This window comes from Phyllobates terribilis, unplaced genomic scaffold (assembly GCF_046119375.1).
Source record: "Phyllobates terribilis strain yellow unplaced genomic scaffold, ASM4611937v1 Scaffold_3__8_contigs__length_932513732, whole genome shotgun sequence".
Taxonomy (NCBI): Eukaryota; Metazoa; Chordata; class Amphibia; order Anura; family Dendrobatidae; genus Phyllobates; species Phyllobates terribilis.
Window position 1 is genome coordinate 533031430 of NW_027362763.1, and position 12253 is coordinate 533043682.

The 12253-nt window shown below is 40.7% G+C and overlaps 1 long non-coding RNA gene across 1 annotated transcript in view; it reads left to right on the plus strand.

Annotated features, from left to right (window-relative positions):
- Positions 1–10532, plus strand: part of LOC141257135 (uncharacterized) — a 65161-nt gene extending 54629 nt beyond the window's left edge. Inside the window, exons 2-3 of the long non-coding RNA XR_012318028.1 lie at positions 10307–10370; positions 10460–10532. This is a non-coding gene — a long non-coding RNA (uncharacterized lncRNA). The remainder of the gene's footprint in view (positions 1–10306; positions 10371–10459) is intronic.
- Positions 10533–12253: the final 1721 nt, after the last annotated feature.

The following is a 12253-nucleotide window of genomic DNA, read 5'->3' on the forward strand; positions in this document are numbered from 1 at the left end:
CAGAGAGCAGTTATTACATATCACACTGGTTGTGCTGTTTAGCTAATTGTCTGCAAAGGCTTTCAGCCATTGCATCCCTCAGACACATTTCACCTACGTACAGTGCATTGTGAAAGTATTTGGCCCCCTTGAACTTTTCTACCTTTTGCCACATTTCTGGCTTCAAACATAAAGATATAAAATTCTAATTTTTTTGGGAAGAATCAACAACAAGTGGGACACACTCGTGAAGTGGAACGAAATTTATTGGATATTTTAAACTTTTATAACAAATTAAAAACTGAAAAGTGGGGCGTGCAATATTATTCGGCCCCTTTACTTTCAGTGCAGAAGTTCAGTGAGGATCTCTGAATGATCCAATGTTGTCCTAAATGACTGGTAATGATAAATAGAATCCACCTGTGTGTAATCAAGTCTCCATATAAATGCACCTGCTCTGTGATAGTCTCAGGGTTCTGTTTCAAGTGCAGAGAGCATCATGAAGACTAAGGTACACACACCAGGCAGGTCCGAGATACTGTTGTGACGAAGTTTAAAGCTGGATTTGGATACAAAAAGATTTCCCAAGTTTTAATCATCTCAAGGAGCACTGTGCAAGCGACCATATTGAAATGGAAGGAGTATCAGACCACTGCAAATCTACCAAGACCCGGCTGTCCCTCTAAACTTTTATCTCAAACAAGGAGAAGACTGATCAGAGATGCAACCAAGAGGCCCATGATCACTCTGGATGAACTGCAGAGATCTACAGCTGAGGTGGGAGAGTCTGTCCATAGGACAACAATCAGCCGTACACTGCACAAATCTGGCCTTTATGGAAGAGTGGCAAGAAGAAAGCCATTTCTCAAAGATATCCATAAAAAGTCTTGTTTGAAGTTTGCCACAAGCCACCTGGGAGACACACCAAACATGTGGAATAAGGTGCTCTGGTCAGATTAAAACAAAATCGAACTTTTTGGCCACAATGCAAAACGATATGTTTGGCATAAAAGCAACACAGCTCATCACCCTCAAAACACCATCCCCACTGTCAAATATGGTGGTAGCAGCATCATGGTTTGTGCCTGCTTTTCTTCAGCAGGGACAGGGAAGATGGTTAAAATTGATGGGAAGATGGATGGAGCCAAATACAGGACCATTCTGGAAGAAAACTTGTAGTCTGCAAAAGACCTGAGACTGGGACGGAGATTTATCTTCCAACAAGACAATGATCCCAAACATAAAGCAAAATCTACAATGGAATGGTTCAAAAATAAATGTATCCAGGTGCTGGAATGGCCAAGTCGTACTCCAGACCTGAATCCAATTGAGAATCTGTGGAAAGAGCTGAAAACTGCTGTTCACAAACGCCCTCCATCCAACCTCAATGAGCTTGAGCTGTTTTGCAAGGAAAAATGGGCAAGAATTTCAGCCTCTCGATGTGCAAAACTGATAGAGACATACCCCAAGTGACTTGCAGCTGTAATCGCAGCAAAAGGTGGTGCTACAAAGTATTAACTCAAGGGAGCCGAATAATATTGCACGCCCCACTTTTCAGTTTTTAATTTGTTAAAAAAGTTTAAAATATTCAATAAATTTCGTTCCACTTCACGATTGTGTCCCACTTGTTGTTGATTCTTCCCCAAAAAATTTGAATTTTATATCTTTATGTTTGAAGCCAGAAATGTGGCAAAAGGTAGAAAAGTTCAAGGGTGCCAAATACTTTCACAATGCACTGTACATCATCGGCAGAACAGGAGACCTAAGCGTACAGTTTCTGTGTGCATATGCATTGTCTGCTAGCAAGTCTATAACAGTCCGCCATCTTAGCCAAGGCATGCCCACGAAAAGCTCCGTGAATCCCTATGTGAGGCAAGTGCATCATGTTCCTGACAACACAGATGCATCGGAAGCCGAGTCCGCGCTTATTGCAGAACATGGCGTACATCCCAAACATGTGATCAAGCAGACACTAAAGATCAGAGAGAACTTTGAGATGACTAGAGAGGAGTTTCATGACAACCTATATGATTTATGGGGCAGAGTTGATCACTAATTAGCAGCTCTTCCACACTGTAATCGTGACACAGCAGATTTAACCACCACATTGAATTGTTTATCTGCTGCCTATGATCGCAATCAGAGACTGTCTGCAAGGTACATTATATTCCCGAGTAACTGTGACATGGATGATGCCACAGCAGAGCTAGCTGAAAGAGACCCGTTTGTCCAAAAGACCACATTAATGCAAGATGCCCAGGATAAGGCAGGACTCCGCATCACACACCTCCAAGAGGTTAGGTCACATCGTACAACGTCGACCAAAATCACATCTCAATCTTCCAGATCATCTCACTCTAGGAAGTCAACATTGTCTGACAAGCTACTGGAAATCTGTGCAAATGCAGAGGAAACTAGAGTTAGAAGCTCCTTTGCTAGGAAGGAAGCAGAGATGGAAGCCCAAAGGAAAAGGTCGGAAGCAGAGATGGAAACCCAATTAAAAATACTCCAAGCAAAAAGGAAAGAAGCAACAGCGAAGCAACAGCCCTTGCTAAACTGAAAGTCCTTGAACAAGCACTGTTATGATAGGCTACAAGCACTAAGGAAAGACAGGAGATCTGTCCCTACAATAGAACTAAGCTAGATCCCTACGATGTAACGGGGAACCTGATCCTGCGATCAGGCCCGCTAAAGTCCTCAGCTAGTCTGAACGAAGACCTATAGATGTGAGGGAGGTATCCCTACAAGAACTAGGGACTGGGAGAAAGATGGACACCTCCTAGCAGAAATTGTAGCAGTAAAAAGACAAACAAACAACATAGAACATAGAGGTCAAAAGACCTAGCTAAACTGACTGAGAAAGGTTACAAAGGACCTGGCTAGCTTAAGAGTAGAAATTACAATGAAGTCCAGCATGGCCAGAAGGGCGGAGCAGGATAAAATAGGCAAAAAAGGTCATGTGACCAGCAAAATAGAAAAAACCTAACAGGAGAGTTCTAACAAGCACTAGGCCAAGATGCTATGTGCTAAGGCAATTACCATCCATTCCAGCACCATCTCCAACCTACCTCATCGATGCATCCGCAAGGCAAGGGATGTCACCACCTGCTACTGACAAGGTAACTTCCAGCACTAACCCCCAATTTAGGCCACGGTCAGCAGACCCTCTAGAGACTAAACCGCAGCTTAACCCTCATGATGCATCATTTTGTCCTGATAGGTCGCAGTCATATAAGCCAGAGAGTTTACATTCCCCAGGGATACCACAAGTTAATCCTGAAACTATGACCAGAAGATCGGACATATCTATGTCACAACTCTGTTGTCGGGTATCCTGGGGCCAGGGGCTCCGTCCCTGTCCCTAACGCTAGGGGCGCCCTAGCTGGCCCTGTTCCCTGGATTACTTCTGAAGGTGAAGACGCCGGGGCCACGTACATTGTCTGAGCTCCTCAATCCGCCCTCAGTCTGTTCCCTTCCCCCATCCAGGGAAGAGGGGAGTAGTTGTGTATGGCAGTACACCAACCAGACTAACAAGGCAATACAAACAGGGCTAAAGGAAAATACCAATCATAAACAACAGAGGTTAACACCGGGGAGTTGAGGATGGAGAAAAACCAAAATAGGAGAAGAAGAGGATTACACACAACCTAAACAACACAACAGTCTTAGCTGAAATCCTCCAAACGCCTTCTCAAACAAACAACTCTCCACCACATTCCTAGTACCATGCAGCATAAGCTAGCTCTGGCAATGACTCCAAGCCAAAACCCAGAATATATAGGAGCAGGGAGTGGCTAACACTGGACAGCTGAGAGCCTTAATGCAGGTAAGCTTCCAGGAGTTCACAACTGAGCAGATTAACCCCTGCACTGCTTAAAGAAACCTGCACCATTTAATAAGAAGGTGAAAGGCTTCTACAGTCCTTGACAGAATTTATGTCGCTTATCCATGTTATGTAAATAAAAGCTTATAACCTGATGTTAAATTCATCCATTGGTTTTATAAATTACTCTTTTGAAAGCTGAAACCCTCCCAAATTTGGTTTAGGTTAAGAAAATAAATCGGCATCAATGCTGAAATATTGATCATTTAATGAACACAAAATGGTCAGATTTTGGCAAGACAAAAGTTTTGTCGCCTGGTCATATAATGCACCCAATCCTAGTTTACATCCTCACTAGTGCTCAGTAAATGATCGATTAATTAGTGGGTGTGTATAAAAAGAAACCAAGCACCCCGGACCTTCACTTGAACTGCAACTTGAGCTCTGACAACAAGCCAAACATCCACCCTGCGACCAAAGCCTTCATTATCAAGAGGCTGAAGACCAGATCCACTGCAGAGGTGGCTGGCATCTTTAATGTGTCTCAGCGTCAAGTACAAAGAATTAAAAAAAGATTTGAAGAGACTGGAGATGTGTTTGACAAGCCCAGGTCCAGCAGACCCCGCAAGACAACTGCTCAGGAGGAACGTTTGTTGGTTAGAAAATCCAAAGCAAGCCCCTCTTCCACTGCAGCAGAGCTCCAACAGGCCTGGTCACCTCAAGTCCCTGTGTCAACTAGAACAGTTTGTAGAATTCTGTCTCGAAATGGCCTCCGTGGTCGAATCAGTGCCCAGAAGCCAGCACTAAACAAAAGGCAAATAAAAAAACTGTGTGGCATTTGCAAAGTCCCACAGCCTTCTAAACAGATGGATGCTGGAAAAGTGGCAGAAGGTGGATTTCTCTGATGAATCTTCAGTAGAATTACACCACAGCCGCCGTAAATACTGCAGGAGACCTACTGGAGCCCGTATGGATCCAAATTACACCCTGAAAACAGTTACATTTGGTGGTGGAAAGACCATGGTCTGGGTTACATTCAGTATGGGGTGTGCAAAACATTTGCAAGGTGGATGGCAATATCAATAGCCTAAAATGTCAAAAAGTATTAGCTACCTCTTACATTCCAAATCATAAAAGGGGTCAAATTCTGCAGCAGGATGGTGCTCCATCTCATACATCCATCTCTACAACAAAGTTCCTCCAGGCAAAAATGATCAAGGTGCTCAAGGACTGGCCAGCCCAGTCACCAGACATGAACATCATTGAGCATGTTTGGGGTAGGATGAAAGAGGAAGCTTGGAAGACAAAACCAAAGAATCTAGATGACCTCTGGGAGGCATGTAAGACTGCATTCTTTGCTATTCCTGATGACTTCATTAATAAATTGTATGAATCATTGTTGAACCGCATGGATGCAGTCCTTCAAGCTCATGGAAGTCACGCAAAATATTAAATATGACTCTAATAGCACCACAACTTCATTCACCAATGTTATGCAACATATATTTGTATTTTAAGATAATTATTTGTTTGAATATCACATTACTTTCTGTGGGCGACAAAACTTTTGTCTTGCCAAAATCTGACCATTCTGTGTTCATTAAATGATCAATATTTCAGCATTGATGCCAATTTATTTTCTTAACCTACACCAAATTTGGGAGGGTTTCAGCTTTCAAAAGAGTAATTTATAAAACCAATGGATGAATTTAACGTCGGGTTATAAGCTTTTATCTACATAACATGGATAAGCGACATAACTTCTGTCAGGGACTGTAGTGAGTGCAGGAGTGGGAAGAATCAAACGCTGCAGTCTTCTGGCTCCTCTCTGTCGCGGTAAACCCTTGACAGTCTGACTTTGCTAGATACATGATTCGCAGGTAGTTAATAAACATCAGTCTCTCATAGTTTATTTTTAAATTGCAATCTTTATTGAAATACATTTTTAAATTTTTACAGGAAAAGAAAAAAAAAATAGCTATTTTAAATTTTTCACTATCATTTATAGGCTGTTAACCAATCTTATTCTATAATAATGCTTTAACATTCAGTTAAACATTTCAAGTATATAAACAGTAGAAGCTAAAGAACAAATAAACACAGACTCAGACAAAAGGAAAGAGGGGGATATGATATTGAATGTTATGACCTATTTATATCCATCTCATAGAGGTCATATATTTAACATGGGCCAAAAGGAATCCCAAGGAGACCAAATAAGGTTAAATCTCTCTACATTATTGTCATTAAGGGCTGCCCGGTACTCTAAATTCTTGATATCCTTGATGCGAGAATATAGGTCTAATTGGGAAGGTGGAGAGGTTTGCTTCTAATGGTAGGCAATATAACAGCGTGCTGCTGTCAACATATGTAAAAGCAATCTAATGGATCTTTTAGATATGGACTCAGGGAAAATATTTCATAGAAAGAACTGAGGGTCCAGAGGGAGATCTGCTCCGAATACTTCCTTAATGAGGAGTTGGACTTTCACCCAAAAAGGTTTAATCAGAAATCCCCAAAAATATGAAAAATAGAACCTCTAGACAGGACACACCGCCAGCTAAGGGAAGGAATAGATGGGTCCATTTTATGGAAAAATTCAGGCATGTGGTACCAGAGACTAAGAATTTTGTACTGATTTTCATTGTACGAAATACAAGATGCCGTCTTACCTGCTCTGTTCCAAACATTTCTCCAATCTACCACGGTTAGTGTTTTACCCAGATATTCCTCCCACTTGAGTATATAAGAGTGTCTAATTAAGGAATCGGTGTCTGGAGTCTGTAGAATATTTTAAATACTAGATATTAAACCTCTTGTTGTTGAACTATTCCTGCATAGTCTCTCGAAGGAGATAGGAATGAAGGACTGTAGATCCACTTAAATAATTATGAGTGCCTAATCTTAATGTATTGGAATAATGAAAGAGAATGGAGAGAGGACTGCTCATCATAGGAATGTAAAATTCGCGTTTTATAGTTGATTATGTCAGTGAAGATAAACAAGCCAGATTGAGTCCATACCCCTGTCATTGAATGGCTTAGACTTTCAGGGAAATTCAGATAGAAAAGGATGGAAGAGCAGAATTCGTTGATGCCAGATTGAATTTTTTAGAGCAGACCCTCCATATATTTTTGATGTGCATCACTGGACCTAATAGGTCTATTGAAGAGGGATTGTAAGCCCCATTCCAGATCAGGCAGTTGGAATGAGCTGGGGCTAACCATAATTTTTCAATCTCCATTTCGTATGGGCAGGTTTAGAAGACCACGATGGTATTGTGAGCATGTGCAATGCCCAATAATAATGAACAAAGTTAGGTGCCGCTAGGTTTCCCATCTTTTTATCAGCCAACATTACCGACTTTGGAATTCTATGACATTTTCTTACCCATATGAAATTTAAAGTGACTTGAAAAAAATGTAAATCTCTGAGTGGGACCATTATGGGTAAAGTCTTAAAAAGTTCTAAAAGTTTTGAGAGGATAGTCATTTTTATTGCTGAAATGCATCCAAATAGTAAGAGAGGGAGTGGTTTCTTTTTGTCAATAAGAATTGCATTTCTTTATATAGTGGAGGGAAATTGTTATCATATAGAGTAGAGTACGAGGTTGTAAGATTGATTCCTAGGTATTTGAGAAAGGTAGGTGGTACACCAGTGGTATTTTAAGTTACTCTGGAGGTGGTCTAGATGGGAGTCATTTATGTTAAGTGGGAGGGCTTCAGTTTTAGTTGTATTTGTTTTATACTCTGATAATTGGCTAAATTTTAAAAGCAGTGAATGGAGGTTGGGGGGCGATGTATGAGGTTCCGTGAGTGTTAGGAGGAAATCATCGGCAAAAAGGGATAATTTGAGTTCTTTGTCTTTAACCTGGACTCTAGTGTTGAGCGAGTGTGCTCAATTTAACCCTTTAAACGAGCACATTCGGGTGCTCGCTGAGTAGTTTCGTCGAGCTCGGCATCTATGTTTCAGCCGCCGCGGCTGCATGTGTCGCAGCTGTTAGACAGCTAGGACACATGCAGGGATTGCCTGTTTGTTAGGCAATCCTTGCATGTGTCACATCTGTCTAAAAGCCACGACACATGCAGCCGCGGCGGCTGAAACATAGATACCGAGCACGCCGAAACTACTCGGCGAGCACCCGATTGTGTTCTTTTAAAGGGTTAAACAAGCATACTCGCTCAACACTCTCTTAATGTCTGGTGATGCTCTGATAGCAACAGCTGAAGGCTCAATGCAAAGGACAAAAAGTAGGGGAGAAAGCGGGCAACCCTGTCTGGTGCCGTTTTTATATTCAATCTTTTATATTAAACATTAATTAAACATTAATTATTGATTATTATACATTTTGCAAATCAAAAAATATATTGAATTCGAAGAAAACATAACAATATAGAACATGTCCACAGTTCCAATGAGATCACCTCTTTCAATATCAATTCACATTGTAATACCTTGAACATCATATTGTTTATGTAATAATAACCAATAAGAGGTTCTTATGTTGAGGTAACTTCTATATTATGTCTGAAGAAATCATATAAAAGAAAAACAGGGAGAAAAGAGAAAAGACCTAGGGACGAGGGATGGGGAGTGGGGGGGGGGGGGGTGCTTATGCCCATGTAGATATTTATGAGCACAATCAAATAAATCTGTTGAAACTATTAAAACAGGGTATGAAAAAATCAGGTGAATCCTGAAACAGAATCCATCCGCTCCAAACCCTTCTGAATTTATCGTTGGTTCCATTACATTCTGCAGAAAGTTCTTCCATTCTACATAAATTCACCATTTCATTGTACCAATCCAATATGCTAGGCGGGTTTTTAAGTTTCCAAAACCGCGGGATTACTGTCCGTGCCGCTGTAAAGCAAAATCGAAGTAGGTCTTTCTTCTGAGTACCTATTGAAGAAGGGAGAATTGACAGAACATCTATTTGGGGAGACCTTGTTACTCTGTTACCAGTGATGAGTTAGTAAATATTGAATACCTTCTCCCAAAATGGTTTAGTTCTAGAACACTCCCACCAGATATGAATCATGGACCCCACTTCACATTCACATGTCCAACACATTTCTGAAACTGTTGGGGATTATTGCATGTAATTTAGATGGATACTGATAAAATCGTGTAAGTATTTTATAGTTCTCTTGTGCACTCCCTGCATTAGTGAGCTTATGTGTGAAGAGAAACCCTTTTCCCATTCAAGAGGGGGCAAACTAATCCCCAAGTCCCTCTCCCATGCTCGCGGATATGTCAGCTTCTCCGTTCTCTCCTCTCTACCCAATCACTCATAGATCACAGAAATGGCGTGAGTCGGTCCATTTTCCTGAAGGAACATGTTCTCAAAGAAGGTGTAGTTTGAGAGAGAATTCACATTAGGGTTATGTGCTACTAGAAAGGATCGCATTTGCAAGTATTCAAACCATTTGATTTTCACATTTGGAGCATTTGTTTGTAAAGATACAAAACAAGGTATCATACCATTTTCCAATATTTGAAACATTTGGGTGTGATCTACTACCCTCTTACCGAGGAAGGACCCGCGTAGATATCCGGGTAGAAAGGAAGGGTTATAAAATATTGATACAAGTGGACTAATAGTTTTATCTGGAAACACTTTTTTCCTCAGGGAATGCCATGTTCTAAGTGTTTCCCTAGCTAATTTGCACTTGACCAAGGTCACTGAGTCTTCTTGACACCATGGTAGATGTGTAGAGGGACTTCTAAGCCTTCCTGTTCCACCCCACCCATTGTTTAGTGTCTGGATGAAAGTGCCAGTCTAGGATTCTCAGCAAGGCAGAGGCCTGAAAATATCTCTTGAAATTTGGAAGGCTTGCACCACCCATTGATTTATGATGAGAGAGTGTCTGTATGTTTATGCGAGGTTTAATCTTATCCCAAATTAATGTAATCATAGCTGACCTTAGTTTACAAAAGAAACTATGGGGAGGAGAGATCGGGACTGTTTGAAAAATGTACAAGGAACGAGGTAAAATGTCCATTTTGATGGCGTTCATTCTTCCAAACCAAGATAGCTTCAATTTACCATATTTCAATAGATCTCCATATGTTTCATTCAGTAAACCTTGATGGTTAAGCTCAAATAATTTATTAGGATCCAAGGGGCTACAGGGACTATGGACCCCTAAATATTTCAATGATTCTTTCTGCCATTTAAATGGAAATTTAGTCATAACTTGTGAGACTTCAGTCTGTGGAGAGATATGTTCAAGGCCTCTGATTTAGAGTAATTGACTTTAAAATTACTGACTAATCCAAGTTCAAACCGCTATAAAGACTGGGTACCATACCCTATCCTCAATCTTTATCTCCTTCCCTTCCCTATACTCTGGAACAGCAACCAGAACCGTCTACACAGCCTGCTGATTGTCATACCAATAGCAGGTAATTCTAAGTCTGTCACTATTAAGACTGGGTCTTGCACCCTAACCTGATTACATTACACCCTAATAGGTGTACATCTTTTCTCCCTCCCTACAGAGCTACTTGGGAGCAGCAGCCAACAACCACGTCCACAGCCTGCTGATTGCCATACCAATAGCGGGTAATTAACGACCCACCTCCAAGTTAGTCATAGACACTTACCGTTGAATACTATCCCCACTCATCCAACCCTCTTGTGCCCTATCCTAGGCACCTCCTGTCCTCCACCACAGGTACCTCCACGTGCTGCCAGCGAACCACCGTACCCACTACAAGGACCCATTAACAGGTAACTACAGACGAAAACCTACCCACCCTCCCCATTGTTTACTAATATACCAATTTAACACATCCCTATCTGTCCCACTAGGTCCACGAACCTCTGTCTCTTCAACTTCAACCGAACATCACAAGACTCTGAGGAGCAACCAATTTTTTATCAATTAATTAATTTTTTATGTACTTTTTATCTAGTGTGTACCAATCTATTTTAATACTTATTTACGTATCCCACCCAGTGACATCACTGGGTTTAAGCCCTTTTATCTATTTTTAATCAGCTATTCTAATCACCTGTTTGTACCAATAAAATTATTCCTTTTACTTTTAAATCTCTCGTGCCTTCTCTCTGCTCACTACCACCAGCGCGAATTTACACTTCCTAAACCTATTCCAAACCTATCAAATTCTTTTAGAATCATTGGAAATGTTATTTGTGGTTGGGATATATAGAGAAGTAAATCATCTGCATACAGAGCTGCTTTATAAGACTTAGATCCCACTTTGTATCTGTGAATATTGGGATTATTTCTGAGAGCATTGGCCAGATGCTCCATTACCACTACATATAGCAATGGAGATAGGGGCACCCTTGTCTAGTTCCATTGTTAATTGTAAATGGAGCAGAAAGAGATTTACTCTCACTCTTGCTGTTGGGCTTTTATAAAGTGCCATAATTTTCTGTAGGTAGCAAGGGCCCAAATCTATCTGTCTTAAAGCTTCCTTCATGAACCCCCAGTGAACTCTATCGAAAGCCTTCTCTGTGTCTATAGATTGAAGACCTAGTGGAGTGACCCAATTTTTGCTTTAGAAATAATGAGTAGTGTCTTAATGGTATTGTCCCTAGCTTCTCGTCCTTTGACAAAGTCTACATGATCATTATTAACTAAAGAGGGGAGTAAAGGAACTAACCTATCAGCCAAGATTTTTGAAAATAATTTAATATATATATTTAATAAAGAAATTGGTCTAAAATTAGCAATTATTGAGGGGTCTTTACCTGGCTTGGGGAGAACACTAATATGTGCCTCTAGAGATTGGGGGACAAATCCAGTATTTCTATCAATTGCATTAAAGGTTTTAGCCATTATTGGAGAGAGTTGCTCTCTAAACTGTTTGTAAAATGCCTGCGTAAAGCCATCTGGGCCAGGACATTTACCTGATGGGGAGGCCCGTATCGCAGTCAATTTCTTCTATGGATATCACCTCTTCCAGAGTTTCCACTATTGAGTCATTCACCATGGGCAGAGGCATCTCCTGGATGTGTTCTTTAATCTTATTGGAGCGATCTGAGGGAGACATGGCTGCAAATTGGTTCTTAATGTTTGTAGTATAGATTTTCATAGTAAGACCTAAAAAGATCTACAATTTCTTCGGGATTACGTTCATCCCTACCCTCCTTCCCTCTGACATATGGGATAAATGTAGCTGTCATACGTGAGTGGAGCAATCTGACCAGCGGTCTCCCGCATTTATCTGAAAAATCGTAGAAAAAAAATGTTTTGATTTTTCCCTGGATTGCAAATATTTTTTTATCTAAGATTCCTTTTAATTCGTCTCTTTTCTTTGTTAACTCAACAAGGGTGGAGGCATGGAGATTTTGTTTATGTAAAATTTCAAGGGAGTGAATTTGATTTAATAATTCTTCCACTTTCCGAGCCCTCTCTTTATTTAACCTTGAACCATGCTTTATCAGGATCCCTCTCATGACACATTTCAAAGTCT